At 38.3% G+C, this 22,441-nt stretch overlaps 2 long non-coding RNA genes across 3 annotated transcripts; both read left to right on the top strand.

Moving 5' to 3' along the window:
* The first annotated feature begins 16,232 nt into the window (after positions 1–16,232).
* On the top strand, positions 16,233–17,194 carry LOC128198567 (uncharacterized). The gene is made up of 2 exons (XR_008251312.1): positions 16,233–16,350; positions 16,969–17,194. It is a non-coding gene; the product is annotated as an uncharacterized LOC128198567 (long non-coding RNA).
* A 2,964-nt stretch (positions 17,195–20,158) lies between these two features.
* LOC128198558 (uncharacterized) lies at positions 20,159–21,960 on the top strand. Of its 2 annotated transcripts, none has more exons than XR_008251306.1 (2): positions 20,159–20,258; positions 21,703–21,960. It is a non-coding gene; the product is annotated as an uncharacterized LOC128198558 (long non-coding RNA). The 2 variants fall into 2 exon arrangements; XR_008251307.1 differs by having other exon boundaries at positions 21,691–21,960.
* The last annotated feature ends 481 nt before the right edge of the window (positions 21,961–22,441 follow it).

Genomic DNA, 22,441 nt, shown 5'->3' with positions numbered 1-22,441 from the left:
ACTAATTGAAAGGTTGATTGATTATTTTGATCATCGTTTAACAAAATGTAAAATCATGTAATCACGATGATCTACCTTACGATTAGTTTTCTTTAAGTAGGCTTACATTCTAAACACTTTTTTCAAGTCTGACTATATTATCTACCGGTTAAAAAGATTCGGTTAAACAAGCATTTTTTAAAAAAGCATCGTTATAATTTACCAATTGTTATTAAAATACATGGAAAATTAAAAAAAATACCTTCAAGTTGTACGAGTAGCTGTCACACAGTCACACAGTAAGAGGTAAAAAGGTAAAATGTCAACCGATAATTTTTTGTACATTTCGTGTAAAAGCACAATTTATAATTCTTCAGAAACCATAACAATTATATCAACAGCTGTTACAAATCTGATAATTTGAATACTACAACAAACACATAAATAATTCGTCAAAATATAAACAACGTAAAATACCTCTTGAAAACACGCCAGAAGGGTTGAATTTCCTTAAAAAAATCACTCCTATGGGCAAATAGTGAGAGATTACGTGGGTTATTGAGTGATTTTATCGACGTTTTACTAATTTGAGGTAATAGTTGGCGGTATCACAAAATTATATCATTGGAAACCATACAATTTAATTGTAAAATAGCTTGGCTCTCAAAATAATTCGAAAATTCGGCCTCTCTAATTGGAATTAAGGTTTGGAGTTTCTCTGCGTGTTCGTTTCAGAAATCAGGAGATCTGCAGGTGAAATCCAACTCGGCTGGGCAGCATTTGGAAAACTCCGCGATATTATTTTCGTCCGAAATTTCTCAGTGTCTGAAGAACAAAAGTCCACAAATAGTGCGTGTTGACAACGATAAGCTGTAGTTCCGAGACTTAGACGCTAAATATGGGCCACATACGAAAGTTTAGAGTCACAGCGGGCGATGGAACGAGCTATGCTTGGAGTATATCTATGTGATCGAATCAGGAATGAGGAGATCCGCAGACGAACCAAAGTCACTGACATAGCTCAGCGAATCGCGAAGCTGAAGTAGCAATGGGCACCGGAAAGCGCTGTGTTGGTCGATCACTCCTCACTAGGTGGGCCGAGGATATCAAGCGGGTTGCAGCCGCTGGCTGCTAGCGGCTCGAGCTATGCTTTGTCCACGAGTAGTCGTCCATCGGCTGATATTGATGAATGATGATGATTAGAGAGGAAGGGTTAACAGTGTTAATTTCTTATTGGTAGGTTATTTTCTATTCATTTTCAAAAGAAACATTATTTAATTTTGAAGGAGTGTAAGATTGTAATAGTAAGTTAGTCGGGATAAGTAAATTATATTAAAGACTACTTAATTTCCAATATGCTATATTTAATAGCCTATATTAATAACGACAACATTGGCACCCGGCACATTATGGTTTATCCAATTGAAACTCCACCCGGGTCCCATAGACCGTCAGGTAAATTTAATGTAGGGTTAGGTTAATCGCGGGCGACGCGCATCGGGCCATATTAACACGTCGTAAATCCAACCCTTAAGCACCTCGCTAATAATTAAGATGTTGGGGCCCTTTAGGATCGTTTGGCCAATTTACGTACGGTAACGGGTTAGGCTTTATAAAACGGTTTGCTAATGACCCGCCATTGGGATGGTAAACAGATTGTGTTGTGCCGAGATAATAAACAATAAAATGGAGGACTCCAATATACGCTATTCGCTTTGATCCAACGACGAAGCCCTCGAGGAAGTTAGCCGAAATAGGAGCAAATATAAATATTAGATAATTGGGATTACAGTGACATTGCTGTTAAATAATTTCATAATCATCATATAAGCCGATGGACGTCCACTGCAGGCCTTTTGTAGGGACTTCTAAACATCACGACCCTGAGCCGCCTGCATCCAGCAAATCTCGGCGACTCGCTTGATGTCGTCAGTCCACCTGGTGAGAGTTCGCCGTTCACTGCGCTTTCTCGTGCGGGGTCGCCATTCTAGAACCTTGGGACCCCAACGTTCATCGGCTGTTCGAACTATGTGCCCCGCCCATTGCCACTTTAGCTTCGCGACTCGTTGTGCTACGTCGGTGACATTGACGGACAAGTAATATTTCTTTTTTTTTTTAAAGAATATTTGCCGTGTATATTAAATTATGACCAATATTCCCATTCCCCTCCAACTAGTCGGGAAAGATTGTGCTAGGAGTGGGTACGACAATAGACCAACGGGGCGGGAATCGAACCACCACCCCTCCGTGATGAGTCCGACCGCTCTTACCATTGAGCTATTTGAGCTATTGAGGCTGCACAATGTACAATTTCTCAAAATGCACGTATGTGTACGTAAACGCACTCAACATGCGTGCATGCCCCGGACCGGGTTTCAAACCGACGCCCCCCGAATCAATGGCAAAGGTCATATCCACTAGGCTATCACGTCTCTTACACTTTGGAAGTACTACAACCGTGTCTATTTCTGCCAACCAGCAATAATAATAATAATAATAATAATAATAACCGTTTGGTACCTTTTGGTTCTCCGAAATCAAGCTAGCTGGCTTAAAAAAACAGCCTCCTCGGGGACCTGAGTGGACCCCGGGTGATGTAACCTCCACTCACCCCCCCCTAAAAAATATGATGATGGAACAACAGAGAGCGCGATTAGGGCCGCTACCTGGGGGCCGCCAGGGCGCGTCTGGGGCTGGCGCTGGACGTGGCAGCATGCGAGCCGCCAGCCAACATAGTCGACCGGCACTACCACCTGACCGGTCGACACTTCCATCATCCCCATCAGAGGGCTTGGCTTCGACAGGGTCCCCTAGGGCCCAATCTTCGGAGCCCGCCGCTGGTGGCGTACGGCGCATGAAATGGACATGCGACATGAATAAAAATGTCATGCGCGCGTACTACAGGGCTACAGGGGGAGAAACCGGACGGACTGGCTACCGAGCAGCAATGTACCGCGAGTTCTTGCTGCTTGAGCCGCACTTAACTGTCACGGAACAGAACCTAGCAGATCGAGCTCGGTTTATTCAGCGTTCTAACATCTTCAACGCGACCGAGCTCGAACGATTACGACGTGAGGCTGTTCCCGAAGTGCCAACCTCTTCTGCAGAGCAAATCGTCTCACCGGCGGCGCCTGTCCGCGAAGAGACTGAACCTATGTCCCAAGATTTGCATGCAGAGGAGGAGGACACTGAGGGAACCGTCTCCCTTGATTTAGAGCGGATGAGAAGGATCCTAGAAGAGACGATTGCTGAAATCCGTAATGCTCCTCTAGAGAATCGTCCGCGGCTCTGCCGTATTGCGCTAAATATAGCGACGCGGGATGTCATTGAGGCTGTCAACAAAATGCTGCCCCAACATCTGGCGGGCAGCACTGGTCTGGATGATACGGCTTCTATCCTTTTCGGGGCAGCCCTAACCGTCCACCGTTTCATTGGTATCAAAACCAAGGAACCTGTACGCCCGGGGCGTTCTGTTAATAACATCAGAGCAGAACCAGCCTGGAAGAGAAGGATAGAACGCCGTATCACCCTTGCCAGAGGCCTCATTGGCAGACTGCTATGCTTCAGGTTGGGCAATAGAAGGCCAAGGATTGTGCGCTCCGTCAGAATAGCCTTTAACGGGCTCGGGGTTAGGCTGGATCAGCCGGACATAACCCTAAAACTGACGGAGCGCATCGACGACCTGAAGCAGAAAATCGCTGCATGGGGGAACCGCATACGACGATACTCGGAAAGAGTTGAGCGATTTCAGCAAAATCGTCTTTTCTCGAGTGATCAGAAAAGGTTCTACAACAGATTGGAGTGTCCTGCAGTCTGTTCTACCTCTCCACAGCCGAATCCGGCTGACCTTATCGCTTTTTGGCGAAACATATGGTCAAGAGAGGTAAAGCACGATGAGGGTCCTTGGATTTCGGCGATAGAGGAGACATGTGCCGCAATCAGGCCGATGAACCCAGTCGCCATCTCTACGGAGGATGTAGTTGGTGCAGTAAGGCGGGCCGCGAACTGGAAAAGTCCGGGGCCCGACGGACTGCATCACTACTGGCTGAAGGCGTTCTCGACTTGCCATGTCACCTTGGCTCGCCAATTCCAAGAGGCTCTCGAGCAAGGGACACTCCCGAACCTTTTCACCACCGGGATCACTCATTTAGCTCCAAAGACCACCGACACCGTAGATCCCTCAAAATACCGCCCCATCACGTGTCTTACTACCATCTATAAGACACTGACATCCGTTCTGAGCTCTAAGATAACTCGTCATGTAGACGATAATAACATCATGTCTGGGGCTCAGAACGGATGTCGGGGTGGTAGTCGTGGTACCAAGGAGCTCCTTCTCATCGACTCCGTCGCGGGCCAATTGGTCAAGCGCAACCGCCGGAATTTTGCCGCAGCCTGGATTGACTATAAAAAGGCATTCGACTCGGTGCCTCATTCGTGGCTCTTGAGGGTCCTTGAGCTGTACAAAATCGATTGTACAGTTCAAGACTTCCTCCGGTCATGTATGGGGCAATGGAGCACGATCCTTTGTCTCCATGGCGAGCGGTTGGCGGCTGCCGATGACCGGATTAGGATACGCCGGGGTATCTTCCAGGGTGACTGTCTGAGTCCACTATGGTTTTGCTTGGCCTTGAATCCTCTCAGTACATTACTAGAGGGTTCGGGAACAGGCTTTCAGTTTCGGAGAGGAGGGACAAAAGTGCCTCACCTTCTCTACATGGACGATCTCAAACTGCTAGCGCCCAATGCTACCCGACTGCAGGAATTACTGAGTCTCACCACGGGATTCAGTAATTCCATCAGAATGGAGCTGGGACTAGACAAGTGTGCGGTCTTGCATGTGGAGAGGGGTCAGGTCACTCATACGGTCGGGATCAATCCTGACCTGCTTAACATCAAGACCCTTTCTGAAACTGAATCTTACCGGTATCTGGGCATGTCACAATCTATAGGGGTGCAAGAGGCGGACATGAAACAGTCAGTTTGCGAGGGTTTTTATCGACGTCTGACAAAGATCTGTAAAAGTTATTTGTCGGGCGCCAATAAGATTCGAGCTTATAACGGCTGGGTCATGCCTGTTCTCATGTACACCTTTGGCGTGCTCAGATGGACTCAGACCGAATTAGACGTCCTGGATAGAAGGGTCCGCACGACTATGACTCTCTATCGTATGCATCACCCAAAATCGTCTGTCATGAGATTGTATGTCCCCCGAAAGTGTGGTGGTCGAGGCCTACTTAGCGCCAAGACCATGCACAATCGGGAGATATGCAGCCTCAGGACCTACTTCGAGACGAAAAGGGAGTCCCCGATGCATACAGAAGTCATAGCATGTGATAAAGGACTCACCCCGCTATCCTTGGCCAACAGCGAATGGCAAAAACCAGTGGTACAGAGCATCTCTGACCGGGAGACCGTATGGAAGGGGAAGGAGCTGCACGGACGCTTTTTTAAGGCTCTTCATGAGCCCCATGTCAGTAAAAAAGCGTCTGTGCAGTGGCTGCGCTTCGGTGACCTCTTTGGGGAAACCGAAGGGTTTGTCTTTGCGATACAAGATCAGGTGGTAAAGACGCGGAACTACCGAAAGTACATTCTGAAGGATGGCACTCACGACATCTGTCGAGCCTGTCGCCATCCCGGCGAGTCACTCAGACATGTCCTTTCGGGTTGTTCAGCTCTTGCCAACACTGAGTATCTGCACAGACACAACCAAGCAGCCAAAATCCTTCACCAAGAGCTTGCTCTGACGTACGGTCTCCTGGACCAGAGGTTGCCTTATTACAAGTACACACCGGTGCCAGTGCTTGAACGCGACGGAGTCCGGCTCTATTGGGACCGGTCCATTATCACGGACAGGACTATTCTTGCGAATAAGCCTGACATCGTGGTGTTGGACCGGGCACAGTCGAGGGTGTTTTTAGTGGACATCACAATTCCATATGACGAGAACCTTGTGAGAGCTGAGACAGAGAAAAAACGTAAATATCTAGATCTGGCTCACGAGGTTACCGCCATGTGGCATGTGGAGTCCACTGAAATCATCCCCATCGTTATATCTGCCAACGGTTTGATCCCAGTCAGCCTCGCTCACCATCTGAGGCGGCTGGGGTTCCGTGGCAGTTCGCTCGCAGGCAAGATGCAAAAAGCGGTCTTGCTGGACTCGGCTAGGATAGTCCGCCGGTTTCTCCACCTGTCGCCCTGACCCCCGGCCGTTTGGTCTCCCTGCCGGGGTGAATCCTCCGCCCGGTGCATATATGTATTTATGTAATATATATTTAAGTTTATTTATTTTGTGTATTTAAGTAAGTTTATTTATTTTCCCTTTGGCTTTTATATATATTTATTTTGTACCGGGCGTGAGAGTAGAATGCATGTATAATAATAATAATAATAATAATAAAACTTTATTTAATTCCATATAAACCTAAAAACTAACACATTCTTATATTACATTTCTAAAATAGGTATACATATATATATATATTGTATCTAAGTATATTATATTTACATTTTTTTTTTTTTTTTATTTCTAGTTTTATATGGACCCCCTAAGGGTAAAAGCCTCCTCCAATGCTTTCCACTTTTCCCTATCTTTGGCTGCAGCTTGCCATTTCACTCCCGCTATTGTCTCTATCTCATCTGCCCATCTAGCAGCTGGGCGGCCTCTCGCTCTTGTGCCTATTGGACCAGCCCATTTTAGTATTCTTTCAGTCCATCTTCTGTCAGTACATCTGGGCAGGTGACCTGCCCATTGCCATTTCCTTTTTAGGCAGTAAGTTAAGGCGTCGGTTACTTTTGTTTTATTACGGATGTCCTCATTTCTCACCCTGTCTTTCAACTTAATGCCTAAGCAACTTCTTTCCATTCTTCTTTGCGTAGTCTGGATTTTTCTTTTTGCTTTAACATCAAGCGTCCAGGTTTGGCATCCGTAAGTGAGACAAGGTAGTATTTCCGAATCCATAACTATCTTTTTTGATGTGAGCGGAAGCTGCGATTTAAATATCTCCTTACGAGCCCAGTATTTATTCCAGCTTATCGCCACTCTTCTGTCTAGTTCTGCTATATTTCTATCTTTGCTAAACGAAATCTGTTTGCCTAGGTAGACGTACTTCTCTACATATTCGAGGGGGATGTTATTTACCAAGATAGGTACTGTGTTGTGATTAGTCATGACTTTCGTCTTGTCCAGGTTCATCTCTAGTCCAACTCTTATGCTAGCCTGATTTAGGTCATTTATCATTATATTTAATTGATTTGGAGTTTCTGAAAATAAAATGATGTCGTCGGCAAACCTGAGATGACTCAGAAAGTTATTATTTATTCGAATACCTTGCTTAGACCACGGCAAATTGTTCATTATGTGTTGCAGGACTGCTATGAACAGCTTTGGAGAGATTGGGTCGCCCTGTCTCACACCTATATTTATATTTATTTTTGGACCTACTCTATCTAATTTGACTTTACTCGTCATATTTGCGTATATGTTTTTCAAAATATTTATGTATTTCTCCTTTATATTTTGTGTTTTTAGTGCTTCCCATATGCTACAGTGAGATATAGAGTCGAAAGCTTTTTTATAGTCAATGAAGGCTAGGTATATGGGTCTGCGGAATTCTAAATATTTCTCTATCACCTGGTCGACTACTTGAATGTGATCTAATGTGCAGAAACCGCTTCTAAAACCAGCTTGCTCTATAGGTTATGTGTACGTCAATATCTGGTGAAATTCTTTCAAGTATACAAGATGCAAACAGTTTGTAGAGACAAGACATAAGACTTATCGGTCGATAGTTCCCGATATCAGCTGGGTCCCCTTTTTTATAGAGCAGAATTATTTCGGATTCCGTCCATGTATGAGGGACAGTTTCTTTTTGTAAAATTTTGTTCCATAGGAGTGTGATAGGGGCCAGAAGTGAACCTCTGCCCAGTTTTATGAATTCATTTGTTATGCCATCTGGCCCTGCGGTTTTTTCTGACTTTAATCTCATTATTTGTTTTAAAATTTCAGGCCCTGTAAACTCATCGACTGTAGGGGTATCGCTGCATTGGATGATGTTATTCGATTCATTTGATGTTTCTGGTTGACTATATAGTTTTGTATAAAAGTCTGTAGCTATGTCTATAATTCCAAATCGTGATTGGCATTTGGTAGAACCAGGCTGAAGTGATGTAATCCATTCCTTTGTCCTGTTTAATTCTTTATAAGCTCTTTTTGCAGATCGGGACTTTCCGATATGTTTTTTTATAGTGTTTGTTCTGTAGGTGTCATAACATTTCTTTATTTCTTTGTTTGCCGATTTGTAAAGCTTTTTAAGCTGTTCTTTTTCACTTTTATTCAGTTTAGGCTTATTTTGAAGTCTATTTCTTTCTTTCATAAGAACCAGTGCTTCTTCTGATAAAACGCTGTTTTTCTTTTTCCTTTGTATATCTTTTAAACTTTCAAGCATTGAGTGAGTAATTTTTTGACAGTATTCGTCAATATTATAGTTTTGATGTGATTCCAATAAGTAAGTTCTGGTATAAAATTATTTAGGTTTTCAAGGTATGTTTCTTGCTCTTTCAATGTTTTCAAGTTTTTAATAGTACTTGTAAAGTTGCGCCTGCTCTTTTTATTTGATTTTAAATTGAGTGTTGCTCTCAACATCCTATGGTCAGATCCAAAAGGGAACGATGACAGAACTTCATACTTGGAAAATAAATGAGGTGTTGATGGCCAACCAGCATTGGGATACAAAACCTCTAGGTACTACTACTACGACTACTTTTCAAAAGCATAATATTTAAAGTAAACCTACGCGAAATAAACTATTTAGAATAGAACACAAACCATAAAATTATTTAGGCAGAAGCTCAGTCCTCATTTGAAACTATCGTAAACGTTTTGGACCAGTCAGAATGAACACAACTACAGTAGCAATGCTAACTTCATCTTATCTCCGGGCAACATACCTTTGGTACAAAACACCAGTCGTTAAGACTTATCTGTAGTCGCCAAGACGTCTTCTACGCAACCATAAATGAGATAGGGTGTGGCGTGAGTTATGGCGGAGGCGAAATTATAAGCGTTAATGTGAGCGGTTTGAGGTACCTATAATTATTTTGCTTATTGACTGTCATATTTTTTTAAGCTAATGCAAATCTCTGCAAAATACCCATTTTAGGATATCTATGAATAACGTACAAACCACGTGATTTTTTTTTATTACGAATTTATTCAATTTAATTGACTTGAGATATATGTTAATGCTTAGCTAATTAAGACTTTCGTCTCGTCTCTCAACGTACTAACCATTATTTTATGATGTCTACGCTGACGAATTTGATTAATTCTAAGTTAACCATAGTGACCAAAGTTTGATTGTTTAGTTCTTTTTAAAAGCAAATAGAAATTCGAGCTGAGTATCGTTAGAGTTAGTTAGTAGTAATAATATAGTGTTAATTTTTTTTTTAGTATGAGACCTTTGACATTGAAACTAGCTTACTAAAATTTTAAAGACATTAGTTTTGTTAAACATTTTGCTGCTTTGCACATCTCAAATTCGCAAACTTCTCAAATTCGTTCTTGTGGTAAACGTAAATATCATAAACGTAAACAACTTAGTCGACAAAAGTATAGGTATACTAACCCCGCTTGCACTCAAGTCACACCTTTATCAGTGGGATTCGACAGTATGGGACAGGGTGAGGCAAATGTTAAAGATTATTGTTTGGAGTAAGCGAGGTGTAATTTAATTCAAAGACGTCCTACCTCTCTCTTAACGATTCTTGAATTAGTGATTGCTGCAATATTTTATGTTGCTATATCGATATCGATAAGTTATTTTTTAACAACGGATATACTTGGTGTGCATTTGTATACTTGATGTATTTGCAGGCAGAAAAAAGATTATAAAATGAATGGACAGATACTCAGTTCGTACTGTTTTATTATTAGTACCTAACTCATTATACATCAGTACTCGTAATGTTTGGAGGCAGTTCTATCTACGGTCACCTGCACGCTGGAAATTAAATTTAATGTCTAACTATAGTTTTTTTTAAAAGAACGATTGTTAAGTTTCTAATATCTACAGACAAAATATCTTCAGCCTACCGAATCATTTGTGTTTGTTCGATTTTTTAATTAAAATTAAACTTATCCTACTTGAAATAAGAATGATTCTAAAGCTCGAACACTGAATAAACGTTGCTTTGCTTTATTATGAACTTTATAAGAAGTTATTAATTAATTTTTTCTTTTCTTTTTACTCTAAAACAAGACCATCATAACCATCATAATGAAATGTTCACTGCACAACAGTTAAACGTGATAAAACAATATAAATTGTTATCTATAAAGGAGAGAAGATAACTTGCAGATATCGATAAAGTCTCTGTCCTAGTAAGGTGGCGTTATTAAGTGTACATGTTAAGATTTTAATTGCGGGCATCAAGTGGCTTTTGTGAATTGTGTATGAGTGGGGGAGGCTTTGTTTTATCTGCGCCTCGTGTGCTAATGAGGTGCGACTGAGGGTAGATACGAGCACGGGGAACGGAGGAGCATACTCTTCGTATGCTTTTACAAATTCATTTACCTGTATTTTGATTATTGATCCTCTACAACTCTACTTTTAAGGGATAGAACACAAATCGAGAGGTCCAAAGTTTCATCGCCCGTTGGTTACCAATCACAGGCTTTTCGGTTAGGTTATGGAAAAGAGGAATGTTTGTCCTATACTCATGCGTAAAAACTTAACTTTAATTAATACAAAATTGCGAGCGTACGCAGGTCAAAACTTTTAGTTTTGACCTGCGTACGCTCGCAATTTTGTATTATTTTTATGCATGCAAAATAGTAATTAAAAAAATTGGTTTATTATATTATCAATTCATTTAATTGTAACTCTTCGTATGCAATTTTCTATCTACTCGAGTACAAATAAAATAAAATCGGATTAGTTACGTACTTTAATTATAAACTCAAATTGGCTGAATGGATCGACATTAAAACCACAGACATAGATTATAGTCTAGAATGAAGTCGTCCATCATCATCATCATATCAGTAAGTAGACGTCCACTGCAGGACATAGGTCTGTGCAGGAAATAAGACTTCCAAACATCACGAAGCGTACCAACTACCCATAGATATTTCATATAAATAATTATTAGGTATTTACATTGTAGAATAGTAAAGTAATCGACGTAAAATACTAAAGCACAGAAATAAAGCATTATCGGAACGCCGAAAATCCCTGATGGAAAATCATGATAGTCGAATAAATGAAGATATTCCCTTTTATAGTTCAGTGGGAACTCGACCACGTCATAAATACGCCACTCACATGCCCATAAAACAGGGGCACCTTTTCCATTCGTCATTCCTTTATCAGCAAAAAAGGGCACCTTCGAAAAATGAGTACTGCCCGCCCTCTACCCTCTAAGACAACTATTTATCGGGTAAGAACCTAATAAATCATGTTATTTTTTATCTACCAATCTTTAAGGTGGGGTAAATAACACGGAGGTGTATCTTTTATGAAGGTTTTATGGCTTTCTGTTGTTATTAATGGTGTTGGGTGTTGATGGGATGAGGTTGATGCGGTATTGTGGCTTTTTTAAATTGTTGTGAAAAGCAAAGTCCTTGTGAGTGTAAAGTAAAAAATAATGGGAAATAGAACATCAAGAACCTAGTGTTTTTTAAAATATAATAATGTTTTTATAACCTATCAAACTGCTCAAATAAAGTACTGTGCCAGCGAAGTATTTATAGAGCCTTAAAATACATTGTATAACTAAGGATTATTGCAGGCCAGTATTGGTTTACACGAAATAGTACTTTTTTGGGTGGGTTGGTTACCAGAGTTAAATAAATTTCGCCGCGTAAATTCGCCAGTCGAATGTTCCGTAGCCATATTCAGTACTGAAGTGACTGAAAATCGAATTTAGAACCTTTTAGATATCGAATAACTTTAAAACAATCAACAAACCAGAGGGGTCGTCACAAGAATCGGTGTATTTAGCGACATTTAAATACAGATAATGTGAAGGATGCTCGTTAAAAAGTTCCGCGGTCGGAGCGGCGCTGTACGAGACAAGTCACCATGAAGAGGTGAGACTTTGTATACACGGTGATTCAACTTTAGCATCGTTGTTTTATTATTCTATATATTTCTGGAGAATGTTGAGCAGTCAGTTAGTTACGGTTCTAAATTCAAATGTCATAATTTAAACAATAAACAAGACATCTCTTCTATAACAAGATCCCCAAGAGTGTGATGGACCTGCCAATGCATAGTTTAAGCAATGTGTTAAAAAATATTTACTTAGTCGAGATTACTACACTATTGATGAGTTCCTTAATGATAAAGATGCTTGGAGGCCGTTGGATTAACTTCCACCTTCACACAGGAAGTAAAACTATAAGAAATTTGGATGAATGAATGAAATATACTTTATTGTACACCAAAAATAATAATTACAGGCAAGAAATTAACTTAAAAACTAATGTACAATTAGCGGCCTTATCGCTAATGAGCGATCTCTTCCAGACAACCTATCGAAAAAGAGAAAATAAATACAAGGAATAATGCATAATGACGGGTGTACACATAAAAAAAAAAGTAGGAGATACATTACACTTATATAATAATATATTAAATCAAAATCAATATATATATATATTTATATATATATATATATATATATATATATATATATATATATATTGATTTTATAAGTGTAATGTATCTCCTACTTTTTTATTATATATATATGAACACATACGAATATACATACATACCTACCAACAATTACATAATTGTAATGTTGTCATCAATTGTAAATTATAATATTGTATGATTTTTTCAAAAGAGCAACTGTTGAGTTTCTTGCCGGTTTCTTCTCAGTAGAACCTGCCTTCCGAACCGGTGGTAGAATCTTTATAAATAGTCAACTGACGTATCAAAAATGCTTGTAAACTGAGCCTACTTGAAATAAATGAATTTTGAATTTAATACAATAAAATTAAAAATACAATAGAAACCAGTCTCAGTAAAAACTTTGTATACTTCCAAGTTAACAGCGTATTATCAAACCTAGAGGTTTCTGATTTTTCCGAGTAACTTTTTTTTCCTTACATTTAATCTTCATAAAACAAAGAAAGAAAATCCGTTGAGTAGTTGCATAGATTGGTATGAATTTCTTGTCATTGTGTTATTATTTATTTTGTTGTTATAATGTAATTTCTAATTACTCAAAAGAAAAGTCCATCATCCTGTATATGTAGGTAAGCCTGCTTCAGCTTGTTTTGTCTCTGAATCTCAGTCCGCGATCATCCTCCCTCTTCCTGTGCGCTACATCAAACGTTACAACTTTAACTTGCCTATTGTTATCTTTAACCTCTGTACTTAACAGCCCTCTTCACAAACTTTCACACCGTGACGTCAGGAGGAAAAGGACCTGAGTACGATTTCCAATGTTTTAATTCTTATGAATAAATTCTTGAATAAAAATGGTAGTAATGTTTTTTTTTAGTGTCTCTTGATTGGTTAGCCTATGTGACTTCTTACTTTTTCTTTTGTTGTTTTTGATTTGGTGACCTCTGGGTTCTGGTGCTTAGTTTAGGCAACGAAATAATGACTTTTCTTTCTGTCATATCAAGAATGTTTAAGTACAAGTTCTCGGACTAGAATTGAGAAATTGATTGATACCCCTATGCTATTTGCGTATTGATCATTACTAAGTCAAACAACATCAACAAAAATGCAGCAAGTGAAACATAGACACACCACGGGTCTAAGTTGTTTATCTTTTTAGGAGGGAAATTACTTACCGTCTACTGTGCCATCTCTTTAATCCGTCGATTGAGATTAAATATCAAACTATATAATTTTACCATTAAAAACCAGTGTGAAATATTGGGTCATGAATAACATTCTAAAATAAAAATGCCGTGTCAGTTTTAAATTATCAGTTTATAATATTTGCGTCAATAAAGATAAAACACGATACATCCGGTACTTATTTATTATTATACATACTTTACAATAGGAAAAAAATACTTAAGTTGAACTGAAAATGTTTTGAGAGATTCAGGAGATAGATTTATTTATATAACTTTTCTTAACTTATAAAGATACTAAATTAATAAATACTAAAAAAGTTAAAATACTAGTTATATCCATATTATTCGTTCTCGTGAATCTGTTTTTTAATTCCACGAGAACCTTGTTTTTTTTTTGGATAAAAATCACTCGTAGTTTGCCTTCTGCTCCAAGCTCCAATTTGTGTCTATACCAAATTTTATCCAAATCGGTTCAGTTGTTTAGCCATGAAAAGGTAACAGATAGACAGATATACAGACTTACTTTTGAATTTATAATATTAGTATGGATTAGTAACGCTACAAGTTTATTTGCTTATCTAACAAGTGGTCAAGAGACTTGTTATTAGAACAGAGAGCCTAGTGGCAGTTTGATACTGTTACTATCACGTTAACGTAAACGCGAATTTCTAAGGAATTGAAACAGCGCCATCTATTGGGACTACTGCACCATTGTTTCAATTCCATATAAATTCGCGTTTACGTCAACGCGAAAGTAACAGTATGAAAATATTGAAAACTCCCACTAGGCACACAGACTAGTTAATAGTTAACCGGGTGGTGTCTAGCACGTGGATGGGGGTGGTAAGTCACCGGCGCACAGTAGCACACGTGCAGTATACAGTGCGGGGTGGTGGGAGCCTCGCAGTTCCTGCTGCAGACGCGCTCGCAGTCTCTGTTGAAGTCGCATTCTGCAAACATAATCATAATCCTCAGCCTACTTTTAAGGCTTCCTGCAAGCTCAGGCATCCTTTCTTATAGAAGGGGATATATAGCTTAGAGTTTAGACTCATCACGCTTCTCTAATGCGGGTTGGTGGTTATGTTAAATGCATTAATAATCACTATCATTTGTAATTGATAATGACCGGGACCGACGGCTTAACTTGCTCTCCAAGGCACGCGGGTGTAAAATCACCAATTTCCCAGTAATGAACTGAAAATTTCTTATAGGAAGAAAAACACATACCTAGCTAAGTATAGCTGGCAATGCTGACCAAGGATTCGAATCAGCATGGGTCAGCATTGCCAGCCCAGCCTTGTGATCTGAAACCATATTATAGGCTAACCAATGGAACAACGAGGGAGCCGCAAATAGAATCAAATTCAAATTCGTTTTTATATACTATTATTATAAAGTTCTAACTTGACTGAATCGATTTTGAAAATTCGTTTACCACTATTCGGTCGGACTCGGTTAGTTAAAAAATAGGCTAGACAGTGTAGACAGACAAAACAAAGCAACCTTACCGTTATCTTGAAACTGTCCAAAAATGACGGCAATGAGATTTGCCAATAATGTGACTAACAACAGTGCGCGGGGTACCTTCATCTTCGTCTAATGACTGCAATGGTCTGCGGAACAACAAATTCATGAAGTCGGCGTTTATAAACGTTTTGTTTTCACCTGAACTAATGAACTAATTGGTTTTGAGAGAAACAAAGCTGTAATTAATTGAATTAGGTAATAAAGCGAACTGTGAAATTTCGTCAATATATTTATAATTATTTGATACTATAACTATTATCTGCGGATTTGTTTGTCGTAATATTAATTTAGTGTGGATTTAAGTTGTCGATCGACTTACGACACATTAGCGTTTAATACGATTAACTTAGAATTCAGTAGTTTGTCAATAATTATTTTTTGTTTTTTTTTTCATTAAAATTAAGTGAAGTAAGAATTGTATTTGGCGTCAGTAAGCATAAAGTTATACCTTATACCTAATAAGTGTTCGCTTTTAGCGTTTTCTGTTCTGTGCCTAATGACATTGCCGGCATTATAATTTTCTCATGTACATACATTTCATAAAAATGTTCCTAAGTGTTTTGAATTTATTACTATTCCTAGATAAGTAGGTACTTAATTGAACATTTTTAAAACATGAAAATTTAATTTACATGACTTTATTATCCTTTGTAAGACCAGTAAAGCTCTTATCAATTCTTATAATTATTTTTAACCATAACAAATTTTGAATTTCAATTCGCTAAAATTAATTTAATAACTTTAATAGGTTTTGAAAGTCAAGTGGCTATCAAAACCTATTAATTTAAAAATGGTATAATTTGTAAAACAAGGCGTGAGAATTAATCACGCCTTGTTTCAATTTGATACTAATTAGAATTTGTTTGATAGTGTGTATAAATACTGTCGTTTCTCGATCTTAGCCACAGGTTTCAGTACTTGCTTCAGTTGAGTTGAGTGCAAAATGAAGTTCCTTACATGTGGTCTGGTTATGGCAGTATTTTTAATTATAACTTTGGTCTCAGGCGCAAAAGGGCAAGGTAAGGGATTATTTTAATATAACCAATGTGAATCATGAGTGGCGTGCACTTCAAAGATACAAAAATGCTACTTACTCAGGTAAGTAGAGCATTTTTTGAGAAGAGCACAAAACGAATTGAAAAAAGACTTTTCGATGTTGGACGTGTAGTTTTAGAATTTTTTTTTTCTTGCCTACGATAGTTCAAACCTTACTTACTCCACTGACTGCCCTTCTTTCAATCGATGAAGTTTTAACTCCCTTACTTGGGAGTGATAGAATTATAACAATTATATAAAAAAAAAATTAAAGTAAAAATTTCGCAATTCTCTGCAAGAAATCCACAAATCCAAGCGGCATTGCTTTATGTAGGCAACTACAAAATTGAAACAAAATATGTCAACATGTCCCTAGATTTAATGAAATAAAATTACTGTTTATAATAATTAGTAACTCCTGCTTCACTCCTGATTCAATATTGAAGAGGCAGATTACATTTATTTATTGCTTTCTTACACTTTTTCTAATGGGTAAGATGGCCGATACGTAGTGAAGATTTTTCAAAGCAAAATGGACTTTAATTAAAAAATTTCATCCTGCAGCCTAAAAATTAATGAAATATTATCATGTTTATTTTCAGACAAACCTTGTATCACCAGCGATGATTGCCTCTATCCTTGTTTGAGGACCTGCTCCACCGTGCGATACTACATGTGCTACCTAGGACAATGCTACTGCCAACCATATAATGGCAAAGTCGCTTCGCGCGTGGCACCGCGGCGACCAGTGCCAGTGCCATTTGATTTGGAATCCTACAAATAAAATAACTTCTTCCTTTGCTTCAAATAAAATATATTTTTGTCAATTTTTCATGTTTTTTTTATAAATTACGCTTTGATAGGTAAACCGTGTAGTTTTAGAAAATTCTTTTTTCTTGCCTAGGATAGTTCAAACCTTACTTACTCTCTTCTTTCAATCGATGAAGTTTTAAGGTTTGTATCTCCCTTACTTGGGAGTGATAGAATTATAACAATGATATGAAAAAAAAATCAAAGTAAATATATCGCAATTCTCTGCAAGAAATCCACAATGCTACTGCCAGCCATTCAATGGCAAAGTTGCCTCGCGCGTGGCACCGCGGCGACCAGTGCCAGTGCCATTTGATTTGGAATCATACAAATAAAATAACTTTATCTTTTTTGTAAATTTTTCATGTTTTTTTTTTTAATAATTACGCTTTGACAGATAAACCGTCAGGTTGGATTGAAAGGCTGCAAATTCAATATCTATTGCACTAATTTCGTACCTACACACCTACTTGTAGCTGATTTTGAATAAGGTTTAAGATGATATTTATTCTCATAAAATGGCTTAACCGCTTAACTTGTGAACATAATTTTTAACTTAAATTAACTTATATTACTTCGCCATCATGTTTTTTGCTATTACTTACTCAATGCATTAGTTCAGTGATAATTATTTAAACTGCTGTGTTACTTATTATGTAATCTGCTAGTTTAGTTTTAAATGCATTGAGTGAGTTTACATTTTTAATTGGTGTCGGTATTTTATTGTAAAATTTGGCTCGTTCATAGGTTGGGGTCTTTTTACCATAAGTTGTTCTCGTTACAGGTAAAGTAAGGAAACTGGCTCGACGAGTTTTATTTTTCCTTTTGGTGATCATTGTCAATTCAATCATCATTTATCATCCTTCAGAAATTCTTTAAGCAAAATATTATTACTTCAACAGACCATCAGTAATTGAATGCAAGCAAGATCCGTAATTTTGTACACAGCTTTGACGTTAGCTAAGTGCAATAGACGTAGGAGTCTATACCCTGACCTGGTCATTGTTTTTTGATTAGTCTATTTGCTGATTACTATTTTGATGAATTGCTGATTGCGGCATTGTACCAAAACGTTCCACTCAAACGCCCTTGGGATAAATATTTGAGAGTACATCTCATCATGTTTTAAGTATGTCAACAATATTAAGTGAAACTCTAAGTCTAAGTTAAATATCGAAAAATTAATTAGGAAACTTTGAAAAAAAGCTAAAATCTTTGCTAAGCTTTACATTAGAATGGAATTAGAAAAATAAGCATACTAGCAGAAGGATGACAGGGCTTCGTTGTCATGTTTATCACAAAGGTACGAATTGGTTCAGGTTAGGTCATGTGTCCGATTCACGATCATATATTGTATACTTATGTATACAGAAAAAAAAGAGACATGTTTTCCATAATAATATATATTTTTTAATTATTACCCTTTATGTTTAATCGGTTTATTTATCTGTTTAATGAACATTTTTTGAAATACGGCAGAGAGACTTAATCTAGATTGTTAAATATATGTACCCGAAATAAATATTGTTCAATTCCAAAAGGAAGCTTGAAACCAAAAGCTCTTTGATCTGACCTACTAAAACAAGAGTTAGAAATAAAAATAAACAAATAGAAGTTCACTTTGTATGCATAAACAAAATTTATATTACAAGTTGACTGAACAATTAAATGACTTGCCGCATATAAGTGAAGAGCATTTCGCATGGCATACAAAGATCAGTCAGCCCTCTTGAACAAGTTAATCTAAGGCTTAATTAAATGCAGAGATGTTAAGCCTCTTGTGCCTGTACTTAAAGCGGCAACCATACCTACTCAGACTGGACCAGACACAGCAATGCTGATTGTCGGTAGAAAACAAAAAGTGTGCGTCTCGGGAGGCTATACAGATTTTTTTTTTAATTTTTTCTAATCAATTTCTATTATCAGAGAGGTGAGAAGAACATTTTGACTGCAACAAGTTGCAAATTATTACAAATTATTATTAACTAGCGGACGCCCGCGACTTCGTCCGCGTGAAACTTGATGTAAACTTTCAACTACCCCTACCCTACCCCTACCCTACATCATCATTATATATATAACCCTCTTGATGTCCTCGGTCCACCTAGTGGGGGGTGCACTCTGCACATTTCGGTGCGGGGTCGCAATTCCAACCACCTTGGGACCCCAACGTTCATCGACTCTTCGAACTATGTGGCCAGCCCATTGCCTCTTCTGCTTCGCGATTCACTGATGACAGTGACTTTGGCTGTTCTGCGAACAGCCTTATTTCACGGCCACTATTAACTGGTAATGTTTATCACCAGGACGAGTTAACGTACTCTCCGAGGCACGGGGGTGTAACATTACCAAGTACCAACTTCCCAACTCTAGAATGAGAATATTATAAGCTTAGAAGAGAAGCTTAATTTCAAATAACCTTACCCAGGGCTCGAACCTCGTAGTCCGAAGCTACATTAACAAAGTACAGAACCAATGAGGCAGTCGAATAAGAATAAATCTCTGAGCTTATCCTTAAAGATAAAAGCGCTTGGAGGCCATTGGATCAGTTTCCACCTTCACACAGGAAATAAAACTATAAGAAATTGTAATTGTTATCAATTGTAAATTATAATACTGTATGACTTTTTCAAAAGAGCAACTGTTGAGTTTCTTGCCGGTATCTTCTCAGCAGAACCTGCCTTCCGAACCGGTGGTAGAATCTTTACAAATAGTCAACTGACGTGTCAAAAGTGCTTGTAAACTGAGCCTACTTGAAATAAATGATTTTTGATTTTGATTTTGATTTGAGCTATATACCTAAAATGTATATTTAAAAAAAATCAATTTTGTAATTATAATTTCACAATTTCGCACCTTTTAATTCCAATTTGCTTACATCGATTTTAGATTACTATAATTATATGAAGGTGTAATCAATTAGTACGGCTTAATTGAATTTAATCAGAATTAGTATATAAGCTGGGATACGGTTTACGAAATGGCGCTGTCAAATAAGTGGTCAGGATGAAACTACTCGCAAGTTACTTCATAGCTGCTGCAGCTCTGGTCTTCATGTTGTCTACTACAGCGTTCGGTCAAGGTGAGACCTTTGCAATAGTTATTATTAAGTATTTAAATTAAAAAGCCTCGATCTAGTGGTTCATCTTGGGTCAAGCTATGAAATATTGAATTTTTCTTTCTACCAAGAAACTCTTTGTAAAATTCTCAGGTTGGTGTTAGGAAGTTGTGGTGTTACACACTAACCTCCTTATGCCATCTTTTCTTTTATTATCATCATATTCTGATAGTGTTAAATATCACGCATAGTCAACAAACCCACATCGGGACAGTGTGATTGTTCTAACCTCCATATACCCTTCTTATATTTAAATAAAGAGGGAAGCCTGGTTGTGGTAATACACTATTTAAATTGCTAGTTCGCCTCTTTGTTCCAAAAGGAGGTCAGCTTTGCTATAAACAATAATTTATAGGATGCTATTTTATAACTTTAAAGGTTTAAAAAGTGTCACCCTGCATTGTCAACCTGTGGTGTAGGTGTGTATTGTCAAGTCTTATATATGCCTGTATACAATAAGGCTTATAACAGGTTAAAGTATTTAGGATAATTACGAGTATAAGCCTTCGTCAATTGATGACGCAGTGCAGTAAAACAATGGCAAAGTTAGCCTCGTGCGACACGGCCTATTACCAATTCACTATCAATGCAGCTAGGTAGGAGACTATTAACGTCTGCGTTGACCTTCTACGTTAAATAGCTATACAGTGCAGTAAAAGTATTATTAATTTTGGGGTATAAGGTACATAAGCCTGTCCCAACTCTACAAAGAAGTTAGATAAAGAAAGTACTTAAATAAGTACGTCACCGACACACAATGCCTGCAACAAAAAAGCGATGCTGCTTCATCATCATCATCATCATATCAGCCGATGGACGTCCACTGCAGGACATAGTAGAGACTTCCAAACATTACGATACTAAGCCACCCGCATCCAGCGAATTCCTGCGACTCGCTTGATGTCGTCAGTCCGCCTGTTGGGGCGTCGACCAACACTGCGCTTTCGAGTGCGGGGTCGCCATTCCAGAACTTTGGGACCCCAACGTCCATCTCATTTTACTTCACCGCTTGAGACACGTGATATTTAATTTCTTAAAATGCACACAACTGAAAAGATGGAGGTGTATACCCCGGACCGGATTTAAACCCACGTCCTCCTGCATCGGAGGCAGAGTTTATATACACTGGGCTATCACGGCTATTTTATATATCTACTAGCCGACACCACACGGTTTTACGCGTGGTTTCCGTTCCCGTAAAAAAACGGGAATTATATATATCTTATAGCCTTCCTCGATAAATGGGCTATCTAACACTAAAAGAATTTTTCAAATCGGTCCAGTAGTTCCTGATACTAGCGCGTTCAAAGAAACAAACAAACAAACTCTTGAGCTTTATATTAGTATAGATTTAAGTACATTAATTTGAAGTAATTGATAATGACGAGAAGATAAGTTCCTTTCCCAGTGGACCAGCCTCGTACATCGTGCATCGACAGCGAAGACTGTGTCCCGCTGTGCCAACTAGCGTGTCCTACTGCCGACAAAGCTCTCTGCTACACACATCGATGCTTCTGCAAGGCAGTGTCCAACAAGCGCGGATTGTCGCATAGAGAAGTTCCATACTAATGTTCTGAGAATAACTTCTTTGTATTAAAATTTTTGAATTGGTCTCGATGTCATTGGCAATGTATTTAGCAGATAAATAAAAAATATTTCAGTTTAATTAATGTGAGTTATTATTAATTCTGTCCTCCATATGTATCCCCAGCCCACTTAATTAAATCTAAGGTTTAAGATTATATTTATTCTTATAAAATGGCTTAATCGCTAACATGAAAACATAATTAACTTAAATTACTTCGCCATCATATGGCGTCGATAACTATCCAATCTTAGGCCCAAGTAAGTATATAACCTAAAATGTACATGGATGAATAAATTAATAACATTTCGTTTTTAAAAAGCATGCATTGCAGATGTAAACGATAGATTGATTGACCTTCTTATGGAATAAGAAATGTAGAACTTTAAATGGACCATTTTGCTAGAATTGGGGAACTATTGATAAATTGAATCCTTTCTCAGATTACCATTCTTCAGATGAGCTATATTAAACATACTTACACGATACACATATCACTACTAGCCTGTGTTATGGGTAGTAAGATAGCGGATTTATCATATACAGGTGCTCGTTAATATTT

The sequence above is a fragment of the Bicyclus anynana genome, chromosome 12, assembly GCF_947172395.1.
Source record: "Bicyclus anynana chromosome 12, ilBicAnyn1.1, whole genome shotgun sequence".
NCBI lineage: Eukaryota > Metazoa > Arthropoda > Insecta > Lepidoptera > Nymphalidae > Bicyclus > Bicyclus anynana.
The sequence above is the reverse complement of the archived record's forward strand: the minus strand, read 5'-3'. Positions and strand labels throughout refer to the sequence as shown.